Source organism: Hyla sarda, chromosome 7 (genome assembly GCF_029499605.1).
Source record: "Hyla sarda isolate aHylSar1 chromosome 7, aHylSar1.hap1, whole genome shotgun sequence".
Taxonomy (NCBI): domain Eukaryota; kingdom Metazoa; phylum Chordata; class Amphibia; order Anura; family Hylidae; genus Hyla; species Hyla sarda.
Window position 1 is genome coordinate 37,939,227 of NC_079195.1, and position 17,230 is coordinate 37,956,456.

The following is a 17,230-nucleotide window of genomic DNA, read 5'->3' on the forward strand; positions in this document are numbered from 1 at the left end:
CAGCTCTGAGTGTTCTCCTTTGTGAACAAAGCAGACTGGCAGCTCGTAGTGTTTAGGACTCCAGCATGAGTCTGAAATGCTTGCTGCCAGGACTGGTAGGGAGACCCCTAGTGGTCATTTCTTCAAAGTGGAAAATTAAATAGAAAGAAGCATATTTTTTAATAACATGCAATTGTAAAGTTATTCTGCATACATTAATCTATAATATATCAAAAGTTTTTTTGATGAGAGGTACCCTTTAAAATACATACGAGCTCCTGAAGCACACCCGCCTTAAAGGGGTACTCCGTTGCTCAGCGTTTGGAACAAACTGTTCAGAATGCGGGAGCCGGCGCTGGGAGCTCGTGATATCATAGCCACACACCCTCATGATGTCACACCCCGCCCTCTCAATGCAAGTCTATGGGAGGGGGCGTGGCGTCTGCCACGCCCCCTCCCATAGGCTTGCATTGAGGGGGCGTGGTGTGACATCATGAGGGGGCGTGACCGTGCTGTCACGACCCCCGCCGCCTGCTCCAAGCATTCGGAACAAAATGTTCAGAACACTGGGGCAGCGGAGTACCGCTTTAAACGCAGCTTATTGACTCCTGGGATAATAGTTGGATGCATCTCCCTCCGAAGGAATAAATATTTGATTACATTGCAGATTTGTAGTGACCTTTCCTCTGCATCTTCCCCGTCAGGGGGTCTTTTATGAGCGAGAAGAGAAGTCTCCTTGTTAATGTCACACCTGAAGAGGAGGCTGCCGGTCGCTCAGTCACCGAGAACTTGAACTTCTGGCGTCTCTTTAAGCCATTATTTTTGAGAAATTGCCTTCATAGGGAACATATTCCTCCAAAGTGACAGCATAAATGTATTTTTCTCACCTCTGTTTGACTTCCAACTAATCATTTCTCTGAATGGTGACATTAAATGCTACGTCTGGAGTAACACCTAGGAAATGTGTTATAAAGTGCAGCGCGCATCACACAGAGCATCACACATGATCGGCCTGGTAATGCCGTCTCGCTGCCCACAGAGCACAAGACTAAAAAAATATTTCAGCTGCAATGCACAGAGATTGGCTCAATCCATTTCCTCTGTTATTGCCGCCAGTCACTCCGGATAACTTTCTGAAAAGTTTAAAGGGGTATTCCAGGAAAAAACTTTTATATATATATCTCTCAACTGGCTCCAGAAAGTTAAACAGATTTGTAAATTACTTCTATAAAAAAAATCTTTATCCTTTCAGTACTTATGAGCTGCTGAAGTTGAGTTGTTCTTTTCTGTCTAAGTGCTCTCTGATGACACGTGTCTCGGGAACCGCCCAGTTTAGAAGCAAATCCCCATAGCAAACCACTTCTACTCTGTGCAGTTCCCGAGACAAGCAGAAATGTCGGCAGAGAGCACTGTTGCCAGACAGAAAAGAACAACTCAACTTCAGCAGCTGATAATTATTGGAAGGATTAAGATTTTTTAATAGAAGTAATTTACGAAACTAGAATAAAGTATAATCACTCCTCAAAGATTTCACCTACAAAAGGTGCATAATGATACTTCAAGAATTCCAGAAAAGTGTTTTATATTTATATATTTATTTTACATAAAATAACAATATAAAATATCCTGGCACTAAATATAGGAATATAACACCACTGGGCCCTAGTGGGGGTATTCACACAATGGCCCTCATTTACTATTCTAAACACGACTTGTTTTGTCACGACTTGTTTAAAATTCTGGCACCAGTTGATTTAAAAAAAAAATTGTTTTTCACCGGAGTACCCCTTTAAGCCTCCTGCTGTCAGGGTGTTCACTGTTCACTACAAAGCAAAAGGGAGCTTTCAGGAGAAAGACAAAGTCAAAAGGCCTGATAGCACATAGAGAGAACTGGAAATCGCATAAAGTCCTTGTCCAGTTAGCAGTACTGATTCCCAAGTCAGGGGATACCCTGATCTGGATGCACTAGCTGGAACACTGTTGATACAATTTGGAATACATCCAAATGTTCGCGAAATTCGCATATTTGCTAAGTTCGTTCACTTTTTTTTCTATGCGAATATTGTAATGAAATTTATATGGTGCGCATGTGCGATTATATCTTTCCTACTAACTAACACTATACCCTACACTAGATCTGTTAAACTAACCTACCCTATCTAACGCTAAAAGAAGGGAGGGATCAGTATCCTCTGGAAGTGCCGATATTCACGAATATTTGCATATACAAAATATTCCACACTCCACACCGACTCACACAGTAAATAATATTGGAGCCTTCTTTGGACTACAAGCTGGAAGCAGGGAGGGATGTGATGTGAACTGTGAAGAAAAAAAACGTACATTCGTCATTAATCACAAAGTGCCGATATTCGCTGTAAAAATTTGCATTTAGAATATTCGTGCTCAACACTAGCGCTAAAGAGTCAACAAGTCAGTCAGGTCATAGTCTTATAACTTCAGAGTCAAAGAATAAGTCAGGCTATAATGCTGATCATGAAATGGGATAGACCCGAATGCTGAGTCCACAACTCCTAAACATGAAAGTCTGTATACCAAGCAAAGTTTATTTAGTCACTGATAAACTGTAATAAACATGTCTACTCTGCACACTGAAGAAAACCCTTGTAGTGTTTACAGCTTGGGAATTTTTCAGAAACACTGCTGTTCACATCTGAAGTTTTACAAGTAAAATTGTGTGGCACCTTCTCCTCCCACAAGCACCAAGGGCATCCCAACCAACAGAACGAGAGCACAGTACACTTGGACCTGCGCAATGTCGGGGCTAAGCTGTGCTTGCAACTGACAGCTGCAAGTACAGCTCAGTCCCTCAAGGGGAGTTAATTAGCACTGCTGAGCAGCGTTAGTTAATTCCTTGGGGGTGTATACATTACACAGCCATCTACAGTATATGGTTGTATAATGTTTACAGTGAAGAGAGTGATACTTACCATCTCGTGGCCTCTTCTTGTATAGCTGTGCCCCCTTGTGACGTCATTGCTAGAGGTGGGGCTACAAAAGAAGAGGCCTTGAACAGTCACAAGATGGTAAGTATCACTCTCTTCATTGTATATATTATACAGCCATATAGATTAACTTATTTCTTGCTGGGCATAGTGCTCAGACCAACAAGATGCTACAGTAAGCCAGCAGATTCACTGGTTTACTGTGACAAAAGAGTTAAGTTACACTATGAAGCAACGCAACTTAACCCTTTACACTGAACACTTTGGCGGGCCCGGGGAGCTGAACTTTCGGAAAGCTTGCTCAACTCTACTAAGGACACAGCCTTGTGTGGTCATGTGGTTTACTAAAGAAAAATAATGTTCTTCAACACTGAGGAATGCTGTTATCATCGACAGCTTGGCAACTGAACACAGGAAGAATTCAGTGTAAGAAAGCACAGAGCTACTTTACATTTTACAGAGCAGGCGAACAGTAGTTACCTCTGTGCTTTGTAGCATGGCGATGGGGTTTTGACAACTACTGCTGCGTCCTAAATGTGCAGCAGCTGAGGTTGTTCTTTGTGATCATAGATGTTAAACCCATAGTTAACAAGGGTTTGTTGGCACATCAGTGATAAAAGTGAGCTAAGAGGGAGTCTATTGTATAGAGTATTAAGTAGCAATTGTCACGATGCCGGCTGGCAGGAGGTGGATCCTCTGTGCCAGAGAGGGATTGGCGTGGACCGTGCTAGTGGACTGGTTCTAAGTCACTACTGGTTTTCACCAGAGCCCGCCGCAAAGCGGGATGGTCTTGCTGCGGCGGTAGTGACCAGGTCGTATCCACTAGCAACGGCTCAACCTCTCTGACTGCTGAAGATAGGCGCGGTACAAGGGAGTAGACAGAAGCAAGGTCGGACGTAGCAGAAGGTCGGGGCAGGCAGCAAGGATCGTAGTCAGGGGCAACGGCAGGAGGTCTGGAACACAGGCTAGGAACACACAAGGAAACGCTTTCACTGGCACAATGGCAATAAGATCCGGCGAGGGAGTGCAGGGGAAGTGAGGTATAAATAGGGAGTGCACAGGTGAACACACTAATTAGAACCACTGCGCCAATCAGCGGCGCAGTGGCCCTTTAAATCGCAGAGACCCGGCGCGCGCGCGCCCTAGGGAGCGGGGCCGCGCGCGCTGGGACAGGACCGACGGAGAGCGAGTCAGGTACGGGAGCCGGGATGCGCATCGCGAGCGGGCGCCACCCGCATCGCGAATCGCATCCCGGCTGGAGACGGTATCGCAGCGCACCGGGTCAGTGGATCTGACCGGAGCGCTGCAGTAGCGAGAGTGAAGCGAGCGCTCCGGGGAGGAGCGGGGACCCGGAGCGCTCGGCGTAACAGTACCCCCCCCTTGGGTCTCCCCCTCTTCTTAGAGCCTGAGAACCTGAGGAGCAGACTTTTGTCTAGGATATTGTCCTCAGGTTCCCAGGATCTCTCTTCAGGACCACAACCCTCCCAATCGACCAGAAAAAAAGTTTTCCCTCTGACCTTCTTGGAGGCCAGTATCTCTTTTACGGAGAAGATGTCCGAGGAGCCGGAAACAGGAGTGGGAGAAACAAGTTTGGGAGAGAAACGGTTGATGATGAGTGGTTTAAGAAGAGAAACGTGAAAGGCATTAGGAATACGAAGAGAAGGAGGAAGAAGAAGTTTGTAAGAGACAGGATTAATCTGGCACAAAATTTTGAAAGGACCAAGATAGCGTGGTCCCAATTTGTAGCTAGGGACACGGAAGCGGACATATTTAGCGGAGAGCAATACCTTGTCTCCAGGAGAAAAAATGGGGGGAGCTCTTCTTTTCCTATCAGCAAACTTCTTCATGCGTGATGAAGCCTGTAAAAGAGAATTTTGGGTCTCTTTCCATATGGTGGAAAGATCACGAGATATTTCATCCACAGCGGGCAAACCAGAGGGCAAGGGAGTAGGGAGGGGGGGAAGAGGGTGACGGCCGTACACCACGAAAAATGGGGATTTGGAGGAAGATTCAGAGACTCTGAAGTTATACGAGAATTCGGCCCATGGTAGGAGATCTGCCCAGTCATCCTGGCGGGAGGAAACAAAATGGCGTAAATAATCACCCAGGACCTGGTTAATTCTTTCTACTTGCCCATTGGATTGAGGATGATATGCAGAGGAAAAGTTTAATTTAATCTTGAGTTGTTTACAGAGAGCCCTCCAGAATTTTGACACGAATTGGACGCCTCGTGAAGACGAAAAATGTGTACAAAAAATTGTTTTGCCAACTGAGGCGCTGAAGGAAGACCAGGAAGAGGGATGAAATGTGCCATCTTGGAGAATCAATCAACGACCACCCAAACAACAGTGTTGCCACGGGATGGGGGTAAGTCTGTAATAAAGTCCATACCAATCAGAGACCAAGGCTGTTCGGGGACAGGCAGAGGATGAAGAAGGCCAGCGGGCTTCTGGCGAGGAGTCTTATCCCGGGCACAGACAGTGCAGGCTCGCACAAAATCCACAACATCCGTCTCCAGAGTCGGCCACCAATAGAAACGAGAGATGAGTTGCACGGATTTCTTGATACCCGCATGACCTGCGAGATGGGAGGAGTGACCCCATTTGAGGATTCCGAGGCGTTGGCGTGGAGAAACGAAGGTCTTCCCTGGAGGAGTTTGCCTGATGGAGGCTGGAGAAGTGGAGATCAGGCAGTCAGGGGGAGTGATGTGTTGCGGAGAGAGCTCTACTTCCGAGGCATCCGAGGAACGAGAGAGAGCATCGGCCCTAATGTTCTTATCGGCAGGCCGAAAGTGAATTTCAAAATTAAATCGGGCAAAGAACAGAGACCACCTGGCCTGACGAGGATTCAGCCGTTGGGCAGACTGGAGATAGGAGAGGTTCTTGTGATCGGTGTAAATAATAACTGGAAATCTTGATCCCTCCAACAGATGCCTCCATTCCTCAAGTGCTAATTTAATGGCTAGAAGCTCTCGATCCCCGATGGAGTAGTTCCTCTCAGCCGGAGAGAAGGTCCTAGAAAAAAAACCACAAGTAACAGCATGCCCGGAAGAATTTTTTTGTAGAAGGACCGCTCCAGCTCCTACTGAGGAGGCATCAACCTCCAATAGGAAGGGTTTAGATGGGTCAGGTCTGGAGAGTACGGGAGCCGAAGAAAAGGCAGACTTGAGCTGTTTAAAGGCGTCTTCCGCTTGAGGAGGCCATGACTTAGGATTGGCATTCTTTTTGGTTAAAGCCACGATAGGAGCCACAATGGTGGAAAAATGTGGAATAAATTGTCTGTAATAATTGGCGAACCCCAAAAAACTTTGGATAGCACGGAGTCCGGAGGGGCGTGGCCAATCTAAGACGGCAGAGAGTTTGTCTGGATCCATTTGTAGTCCCTGGCCAGAGACCAAGTATCCTAGGAAAGGAAGAGATTGACATTCAAACAGACATTTCTCCATTTTGGCATAAAGTTGATTGTCACGAAGTCTCTGAAGAACCATGCGGACATGCTGGCGGTGTTCTTCTAGGTTGGCAGAAAAAATCAGGATATCGTCCAGATATACAACAACACAGGAATATAAGAGATCACGAAAAATTTCATTAACAAAGTCTTGGAAGACGGCAGGGGCGTTGCACAGGCCAAAGGGCATGACCAGATACTCAAAGTGTCCATCTCTAGTGTTAAATGCCGTTTTCCATTCATCCCCCTCTCTGATGCGGATGAGATTATAAGCACCTCTTAAGTCCAGTTTGGTAAAGATGTGGGCACCTTGGAGGCGATCAAAGAGTTCAGAGATGAGAGGTAGGGGGTAGCGGTTTTTTACAGTGATTTTATTAAGACCGCGGTAGTCAATGCAAGGACGTAGGGAGCCATCTTTTTTGGACACAAAGAAAAATCCGGCTCCGGCAGGAGAGGAGGATTTGCGGATAAAGCCCTTTTTTAAATTTTCCTGGATGTACTCAGACATAGCAAGAGTCTCTGGGACAGAGAGAGGATAAATTCTGCCCCGGGGTGGAGTAGTGCCCGGGAGGAGGTCAATAGGACAGTCATAAGGCCTGTGAGGAGGTAAAGTCTCAGCTTGTTTTTTGCAAAAAACATCCGCAAAGTCCATATAGGCCTTAGGGAGACCGGTTACAGGGGGAACCACAGGGTCACGGCAAGGAGTACTGGGAACCGGTTTAAGGCAGTCCTTGGAACAAGAGGGGCCCCAACTCTTGATCTCCCCAGTGGACCAATCCAGGGTTGGGGAGTGGTGTTGAAGCCAGGGTAGTCCAAGGAGAATTTCGGAAGTGCAATTGGGGAGGACCAAAAACTCAATTTTCTCATGATGAGGTCCGATGCACATTAGGAGGGGCTCCGTGCGGAAACGTATGGTACAGTCCAATCTTTCATTGTTAACACAATTGATGTAGAGGGGTCTGGCGAGACTGGTCACCGGGATGTTGAACCTGTTGATGAGAGAGGCCAAAATAAAATTTCCTGCAGATCCGGAATCCAAGAAGGCCATAGTAGAGAAGGAGAAGGTAGAGGCAGATATCCGCACAGGCACAGTAAGACGTGGAGAAGCAGAGTCGACATCAAGGACTGTCTCACCTTTGTGCGGAGTCAGCGTACGTCTTTCCAGGCGGGGAGGACGGATAGGACAATCCTTCAGGAAGTGTTCGGTACCGGCACAGTACAGGCAGAGATTCTCCATGCGGCGTCGTGTCCTCTCTTGAGGTGTCAGGCGAGACCGGTCGACCTGCATAGTCTCCACGGCGGGAGGCACAGGAACGGATTGCAGGGGACCAGAGGAGAGAGGAGCCGGGGAGAAAAAACGCCTCGTGCGAACAAAGTCCATATCCTGGCAGAGCTCCTGACGCCTTTCGGAAAAACGCATGTCAATGCGAGTGGCTAGATGAATGAGTTCATGTAGGTTAGCAGGGATTTCTCGTGCGGCCAGAACATCTTTAATGTTGCTGGATAGGCCTTTTTTAAAGGTCGCGCAGAGGGCCTCATTATTCCAGGATAGTTCTGAAGCAAGAGTACGGAATTGTACGGCGTACTCGCCAACGGAGGAATTACCCTGGACCAGGTTCAACAGGGCAGTCTCAGCAGAAGAGGCTCGGGCAGGTTCCTCAAAGACACTTCGAATTTCCGAGAAGAAGGAGTGTACAGAGGCAGTGACGGGGTCATTGCGGTCCCAGAGCGGTGTAGCCCATGACAGAGCTTTTCCAGACAGAAGGCTGACTACGAAAGCCACCTTAGACCTTTCAGTAGGAAACTGGTCCGACATCATCTCCAAGTGCAGGGAACATTGAGAAAGAAAGCCACGGCAAAAGTCCCCATCAAATTTATCCGGCAAGGATAGTCGTAGGCCTGAAGCGGCCACTCGCAGCGGAGGAGGTGCAGGAGCTGGCGGAGGAGATGGTTGCTGAAGCTGAGGTAGTAGCTGCTGTAGCATCACGGTCAGTTGAGACAGCTGGTGGCCTTGTTGCGCCATCTGTTGTGACTGCTGGGCGACCACCGTGGTGAGGTCGGCGACAACTGGCAGAGGAACTTCAGCGGGATCCAGCGCCGGATCTACTGTCACGATGCCGGCTGGCAGGAGGTGGATCCTCTGTGCCAGAGAGGGATTGGCGTGGACCGTGCTAGTGGACCGGTTCTAAGTCACTACTGGTTTTCACCAGAGCCCGCCGCAAAGCGGGATGGTCTTGCTGCGGCGGTAGTGACCAGGTCGTATCCACTAGCAACGGCTCAACCTCTCTGACTGCTGAAGATAGGCGCGGTACAAGGGAGTAGACAGAAGCAAGGTCGGACGTAGCAGAAGGTCGGGGCAGGCAGCAAGGATCGTAGTCAGGGGCAACGGCAGGAGGTCTGGAACACAGGCTAGGAACACACAAGGAAACGCTTTCACTGGCACAATGGCAACAAGATCCGGCGAGGGAGTGCAGGGGAAGTGAGGTATAAATAGGGAGTGCACAGGTGAACACACTAATTAGAACCACTGCGCCAATCAGCGGCGCAGTGGCCCTTTAAATCGCAGAGACCCGGCGCGCGCGCGCCCTAGGGAGCGGGGCCGCGCGCGCCGGGACAGGACCGACGGAAAGCGAGTCAGGTACGGGAGCCGGGATGCGCATCGCGAGCGGGCGCCACCCGCATCGCGAATCGCATCCCGGCTGGAGACGGTATCGCAGCGCACCGGGTCAGTGGATCTGACCGGAGCGCTGCAGTAGCGAGAGTGAAGCGAGCGCTCCGGGGAGGAGCGGGGACCCGGAGCGCTCGGCGTAACAGCAATAAGTAAATAGCTGGAAAAAGGAGAAATTAATCAGTTGAGAAAAAAAGTGGAGGTGGATAAAACACAATAAGCCAGACAACATTGTACAAATGTACTATACAATGTGAATTATTAGTCATTTCATTAGTCACTATGGAGGTCTGTGGCCCTCGACTCTTAACGTATTCTTTATTCTCATTCATATTCTATTCCTATTATTCTACACAATTTTCCAATCACAGATTTTCCAAGTAGATGAAGTCATTACATCAGACATTGTAATTCAACTCCTCTTTGTCTCACAACATAGAAATCTGTTGGTTACATGTAGGTTCCACGTAGGAAGCGTTGTATGACAATGGTATACCAGGGGTCTCCAAACTGTGGCCCTTCAGATTTTGCAAAACTACAATTTCCAGCATGCCCGGAAATGCCCGTCACTGTTATGGTCATAAAATTAAAAGGAACCTGTCATCACTTTCATGCTGCCCGATCCATAAGTCATTGAGGCAGTCCGCAGAGACTTCTCCCTGCCTCACCAGGGAGATCTATCTCCATTTGGGTATAGGTAGATATCTATCAATCAAGGATGTCTGGGAAGAGCTGGGATGGCCGCCTCAATGACTCGAGGTTTAGGCAGCATGAAAGTAAGGCACAGTGGAATCCAAATGGGAAAAATCATGTGGGGAGAAGTATGTGCTGTCCAATGGGAGCTCAGAAATAACGCTAAGAGGCGCTTGCATGGTGTTAAATGAAACATGGACCACTCTAGAAAATAATAATATTGATCATTACAATAGCACAACATGTTTTGAAAAGTATGAAATCCTTTTTTAATCAGGTCCTGACTTGATGAAGAAAGGAATTCACCATTTTGAAACATGTCTTTGTGTCTTTGTATGGACTGTCTTGATATTTGGCTGCGTTACATGGCCTAAATGAGATTGGATTTAATTAGGGAATATATATGTGGTGCCACGGGGTGCAAGGAATACCTGAGCACTTCGTGACGCTAGGGCATCGTTAGCCTATACACAGTCCGAGGTTGGAGACAGCTTCTTCTGGGCCAGACACGGGGAGTAAAGTAACACACCAATGTCATGTTACGGATAACTGTCTTTACTGAGCGGGGTGCAGATGGTATTACATGCGACACGCCAACAATATGGTGCAGAGTGGAGAGAATGTAGTGCAACCCTTTGGGAGTCCTGTTGCCTTGCTGGGACTTATGGTGCTTTTCACCCACTGAATTAACCCCTTAATGACCAAGGACGTAAATGTACATCCTTGTGCGATGGTACTTTCCGCACCAGGATGTACATTTACGTCCTGTGCATGACTGCAATGAAAGCAGTGCTCGCGTCATAAATGGCAGGTTCCGGCTGCTATCAGCGATCATGTGGATGTCCGCCATTAACCTTTCAGATGCCGTGATCAATACAGATAACGGCATCTGTGGCAGTGCGGCACTTGAAATCGCTGATCTGATCGCCCGCAAAACGGCCGCAGGGATCACATCAGCTAAGATGGCGGATGAAGGTTCCTTCACCTGCCCCCGCCGCCCTCCTGGAGTCTTCTGCACTCATCTGCCTTCCAGCAGACCAGAGCAGAGGATCGCCAATAACACTGTTTAGTGCTATGCATATGCATAGCACTGAACAGTATTGGCAATCTAATGATTGCCATGAATAGTCCTCTATGGGGACATAATAAGTTAAAAATAAAAGTAAAAAACACATTGGTAAACAATAAACTGGGGACAGTCCTGGGGCACTGCTTTTTATGTCCTGCACAGGCTGGTTAAGGGTACACAGGGTGAAAACAGGTACAATAGACTTTTTTTTGCCATAAACTGCAACAGAAACTTTTGAAGGAGTGAGCGTTATTATGTCTCACCTCCTAGGACAGGTAGATTTGTTAAGTATCGTGGAAGCTGGGGGTCCCACTCAGGTGGGCAGCCTCTTTCTCCTGAGCAGCCAGGTGTCTTGGAGGTCTGACTTTCGCATCAGCTGGGGTTGTGATGCTCTGAATCCAAGACACACAGGATAGCTGTGATCCTGAGATGTAAGGGCTCACTGTCACCACTACCTGCACCAACGCAGCATCCGCCATTGGGGCTGCAGATGCGGTCGTTGGCCCCTGCTTTTCCAGTCAAACCTGTGCATTGGGGGTCATGGTGCGGACTTTGGGAGCCGTAGCTTATGTCTTGGTACGACTGTAGGTGGTGGAACCATTCTGGCTCCGGCGACTGCAGCATCCAGCCGATGAGGTGAGGAGGTGCTCTGCCATGTACTTATCCCCTTATGGTTTTTCAGTTTTTGCATTTTCGTTTTTTCCTCCTTACCTTTTAAAAATCGTAACCCTTTCAATTTTCCCACCTAAAAATCCATATGATGGCTTATTTTTGCACCACCAATTCTATTTTGTAATGACATCAGCCATTTTACCCAAAAATCTATGGTGAAACAAAAAAAAAATATTTATAATAATCATTGTGCGACAAAATTTAAGAAAAAAAAAAATTTTGTAAAATTTGGGGGGCTTCCGTTTCTACGCAGTACATTTTTTGGTAAAAATGACACCTTATCTTTATTCTGTAGGTCCTTCTGATTAAAATGATACCCTACTTATATAGGTTTGATTTTGTCATACTTCTGGAAAAAATCATAACTACATGCACGAAAATTAAGACGTTTAAAAATGTCCTCCTCTGACTCCTATAACTTTTTTATTTTTCTGCACATGGGGATGTATGCGCCGGGATCTGACGTTTTTATCGGTACCATTTTTGTTTTGATTGGACTTTTTGATCGCTTTTTATAAAAAATGTTTATTGGATAAAAAGTGACCCAAAAATAAGATACTTTGGACTTCGAATTTTTTTACCATGTACGCCATTTACCGTGCGGTTTAATTAATATTTTTTATAGTTTGGACATTTACGCACGCGGAGATACCACATATGTTTATATTTATTTTTATTTACATTGGTTTTTTTTTTAAATGGGAAAAGGGGTTGATTCAAACTTTTATTAGGGAAGGGGTTAAATCACATGAACTTTTTTTTTACACTTTTTTTTTTGCAATGTTATAGTCCCATAGGGGACTATAACACGCATTACTTTTATTGCAGGCACTGATCAATGATATGCCATAGCATTGATCAGTGTCATCAGCAGTCAATTGCTCAAGCCTGGATCTCAGGCTTGAAGCAATCAATCGCCGATCGGACACACAGGAGGCAGGTAAGGGACCTTCCTCATGTGTCCTAGCTTATCGGGACACTGCGGTTTCACAGAGATGGTCCAGATCAGCTAGACTGAGCAGAAAAAGAATGCTTTTTCTTTAGACGCGGCAAATAACTTTGATCGCCGCATCTAAAGGGTTAATACCGGACATCACCGCCGGCTCCGGTTTGATTGGAGAGCTTGCCAACACTCTCTCGGAACTTGAATAGGAAGAAGGCGTGGAGAACCCGGCCCCGGTCGAGGTACTGACTGTATCGAAGCTGGATGTGGATCCTCTAACATGTGTGGCTGATGACTCGGACAGTATTGGGGAGTGGAGTCTAAGGTGCCTCTGGTCTTCACCAGAGCCTGCCACAAGGCAGGATGGGTTTGCTGTGGCAGGCGACACCCAGGTCGCTACCCCCGACGCGGCTCGACCACACAGGTAGCTGGGCAAGGTGAGGTACTGAAGGATAAGGCAGTAGCGTAGTCAAACGTAGCAAAAAGTCAAGGCAGGCGGAAAAGGTGCGGAGTCTAAACCTTTTTTCTTTTAAATCAACTGGCTCCGGAAAGTTAAACAGATTTGTACTTATTAGCTGCTGAATACTATAGAGGAAATTCTTTTCTTTTTGGAATGCTCTCTGATGACATCACGAGCACAGTTCTCTCTGCTGATGTTATTATAATAATAAGTCTTTATTTATTGTTGTCCTTAGTGGGATTGGAACCCAAGGCCCCTGCACTGCAAGGCAGTAGTGCTAACCACTGAGCCACCATGCTGCCCTTAGCATACATCTGCTATGCACAGTTGCTAAAATGGACAGAGATGTCAGCAGAGAGCACTGTACTCGTGATGCCATCAGTGTTCCAAAAAGAAAGGAATTTCCTCTGTGGCATTCAGCAGCTAATAAGTACTGGAAGGATTAAGATTTTTTAATAGAAGTAATTTACAAATATGTTTAACTTTCTGGCACCAGTTGATTTAAAAGAAAAAAGGTTTTGACCGGAGTACCCCTTTAAGGTCTGGACACACTTGTAAGGCTAACAGGCTATAAAGGGTAGAGGCACTGAAGATCCGGCAGGAAAGTATGGGAGTTGCAGGGACTTTACAATGTAGTGTGAGGTGCAACAACTAATTATGGGCGTACTGGCCCTTTAAATTTCAGAGCTCCGGCGCGTGCACCCTAGGAGACGGGGACGCGCGCGCCGGAGTTGAGACACAGAGGAGGAGGCGGCAGCGGAGTATGGTGAGTGACTGGCTGGGATTCGCATGCGGGCGTGTCCCGCGATGCAAATCCCAGCCCCGCTGGCAGTCGGGTATTCAGGGACCATGCTCTCACAGCCGGTGCTTGTGGCCGGATCTCAGTGTGTGACACTGACCTCTGGCTCCATGCTCTGGATCTCTGACCAGGATCCCCATGACCTGCAGTGGGGCGGGAACCGAATGGGAGATGGTGCCCACGAGAACATCAGTGAACAGACTGGACTTCCGCCAGCAGCCGTCGCCTTTGGACACAGGTGACTTCCGGGCATCGCCAGTCCGATCCTTGAGCCGCAACTTGCTGGGCACCTGCTTCCACCATGTTTGCGTGCTGCTTCTTCTCTGCCATCTTAGCTGCATTGGAACCACCAGACAAAGCTGGGGGCGGAGTTCTGCTGTTTGCTTTATAGCAGGTTCCACCAAAATGTCCGCCGACAGGAAATGCATCAGCTGTGCAGCCTCTTGAACCATCGCCTGTGAAACAAGGGGGCGGTCCTTTGAGTTCCACTTGGGCTTTGTATGGCACAGCAAAAGGGGAAGGGCATTTCATCTGGTGGGAGTTTTTTGCGCCGTTCGCGCTGCCTGGATTGACCCCCTCCTGGAGTTGATTGGAATTTCTGTTGTAGCATGAGTTCTGTGCGCTGTTTACACATATTAATGGTCTTGAATCACACAGTCACTGGTCACAGTTTTCGCTTTCTGTATGGCCGATAATAAAGTGCTCTCCTTCTTTTCTAGTAGCGCCGATTGACATGCAAAGTCCCGTAAGTAATTCTGCCACACAATCTGTCGCATTCTCATGCGTTGTCTAGAATACAGTTCAGACTGGGGGGCTGGCAGGACAGGATTTGAAGAGAGATTTTTTTCTGGACTTCTCTCAGAGCTTCTCCCCATGCAGCTCACATCTTTACCAGACTTGTGTAAAGCAGAAACGGGAACTAAACCCTGGGGCACCTCCTCCCCCACTACACTTTATAGATAACAATTTAAGGGTTCCCATTGGGCAGGTGGGGTCACATGGGCTTGCACTGCTCCTCTCTCTTAAAGGTACAACACAGATAAATAACAAATTTCACAGTGTATATTAGAAATATAAGTAACATTTGGTTAAGTGCTCAAACATATTAACTGTAACAACCAGTCATTTAGCGAGTCCAACACCTGAGCCGCAGGTCTGCCCGAGGAGGTCCACAGCCCACAGGACAGCCTTTGGTGCTGGGACACCACATGTATTCATATATATATATATATATATATATATATATATATATATATACATATATATATATATATATATATATATATATATATATATGTTTTAACCCAATAACAAAAAAAACAAGACAGCTCCTTTGTATGAATCTTGGTTTGATATCACAGTTTAGTCAGTTCACTTCCATAACTCTGAGCTGCAATACCAGACACAACCAATGTATGAGTGTGGCACTGTTTCTGGTAAAAATAAATAAATAAATAAATCTAAATCAAAATCTTGATTCCAGACTTGTATAACTAGAATTCTTTTAAAGAGTTACGCCGCTACCCAGCGTCCGGACCATTGAGCTCCGAACGCTGTGTGCGGGCTTCCGTGTTCACGCCCGCCCCCTCCTGACGTCACGTCCCCTCAATGCAAGTCTATGGGAGGGGGCGTGACAGCCGTCACGCCGCCTTCCCATAGACTTTCATTGAGGGGGCATTGAGGGGGCAGGCCGTGACATCACGAGGGGGCCACACACAGCGTTCGGAACTCAATCTTCCGGATGCTGGGGAGCGGAGTAACCCTTTAAGGTGCCACCGGCTGTTGCAAAACTACAGCTCCCAGCATATGCCCGGACAGCCGAAGGCCTTTTGCTCCATAAATTGTGTTCTTGCGAAGAACATATAAAAAGGAAAAATTGCTGAGTTGCCCATAGCAACCAATCAGCTTGCTTCTTTCATTTTTAAAAGGCCTCTGAAAAGTGAAAGAAGCGATCTGATTGGTTGCTATGGGCAACTCAGCAGCTTTTCCTCTGGACAGGTTTTGATAAATCTCCCCCGTAGAGGGCCCTTTTTTTTTCCGCCTCTACTTTGTATTCTTTTGCGCTCGGTTTTAAAGCTCAGGCCGCTCTTTGATATTTGTCTTTCCTTTCATGCTTCTTGTTTTCATCCCCGTCACATTTGCATTTGCTTATTTATTTATATCTGCCGCTTGCGCCTGGCAGGATGCTCTGAGCGAGCACTAATCAGACGCGTGTAGCGGGCGCCGAGGACACGATGAGACGTGCTAATGCACGGTCGCCGTCACCAGACGTTATACATGCCGCTGCTTTCGTATTTCATTCCTCGATCACGATCTCGCAGATACTATGACTGCTTGCTTGCATTTGATTACACCGAGAGATAACGCTGGTAACACGGCGCAGGCGAGTGTCATCCTGTAGTTATGGGGAGGAACGAAACGACATGATTAATCGGCCCGCGCAGCCTGGATGACAAGGCAACCTTCAGACGCCCTAAACAGATGTTTCTTCTTGCTCCTGATAATCTTGAGAAAACAGAGATTTTTGCAGCACTGCTTTTATTTTTTTTATTTTTAAGGATGATGTATGAGATTAGAAAAAAAAATGGCAGCTTTAGAAAAAAAAAACATGTCAAAAACAGAAAGAAAATTTTATAGAGAAAGTAGCAGCAGTATACAGACAGGGAAGTGTATAACTACTATATATATCCTGATCTTATAGAGATAGCAGTAGCAGCAGTATACAGATAGAGCTGGTGGGGAGAAGAATAACAACTATTTATCCTGATCCCCTAGAGCAGTGGTCTTCAACCTGCGGACCTCCAGATGTTGCAAAACTACAACTCCCAGCATCCCCAGACAGCCGTTGGCTGAGCATAACCGCGGGCATCGGAGCGATGCCGGCATCATGCGTGGCAGGTCCCGGCTGTGGGCCGTGGCAGGTCCCAGCCAGGGACCCGCCGGTAATGGCGGACACCCGCGATCCCGCGGATGTCCGCCATTAACCCCTCAGATGCCGTGATCAATACAGATCACGGCATCTGCAGCATCGCGGTCACTCAACAGGATGATCGGATCGCCCGCAGCGCTGCCGCGGCAATCCGATCATCCTGCACGGCAGACGGAGGTCCCCTCACCTGGCTCCTTCCGGGAGTCTTCTGCTCTAATCTGCCTTCCCGCAGACCAGAGCAGAAGATGACCGATAACCCTGATCAGTGCTGTGTCCTATACATAGCACTGAACAGGATTAGCAATCGAGTGATTGCTATAAATAGTCCCCTATGGGGACTATAAGAGTGTAAAAATTAAAGTAAAAAAATAAAGCAAAAAAAATGTGAAAAACCCCCTCCCCCAATAAAAACGTAAATTGTCCCATTTTCCCTATTTTACCCCCAAAAAGTGTAAAAAAAAAATGTATATACATATTTGGTATCGCCGCGTGCGTAAATATCTGAACTATTAAAATAGAATGTAAATGATCCCATACGGTGAACGGCGTGAACGTAAAGAAAAAAAAAAGTCCAAAATAGCTGCTTTTTTTATAACATTTTATTC

General features: G+C 47.1%; 1 protein-coding gene across 3 annotated transcripts in view; it reads left to right on the forward strand.

The window, feature by feature from the left end:
- The window catches only part of ZMAT4 (zinc finger matrin-type 4), a 463,404-nt gene that overhangs the window by 103,190 nt on the left and 342,984 nt on the right, over positions 1–17,230 (forward strand). The gene's annotated exons all lie outside the window — the stretch shown is intronic.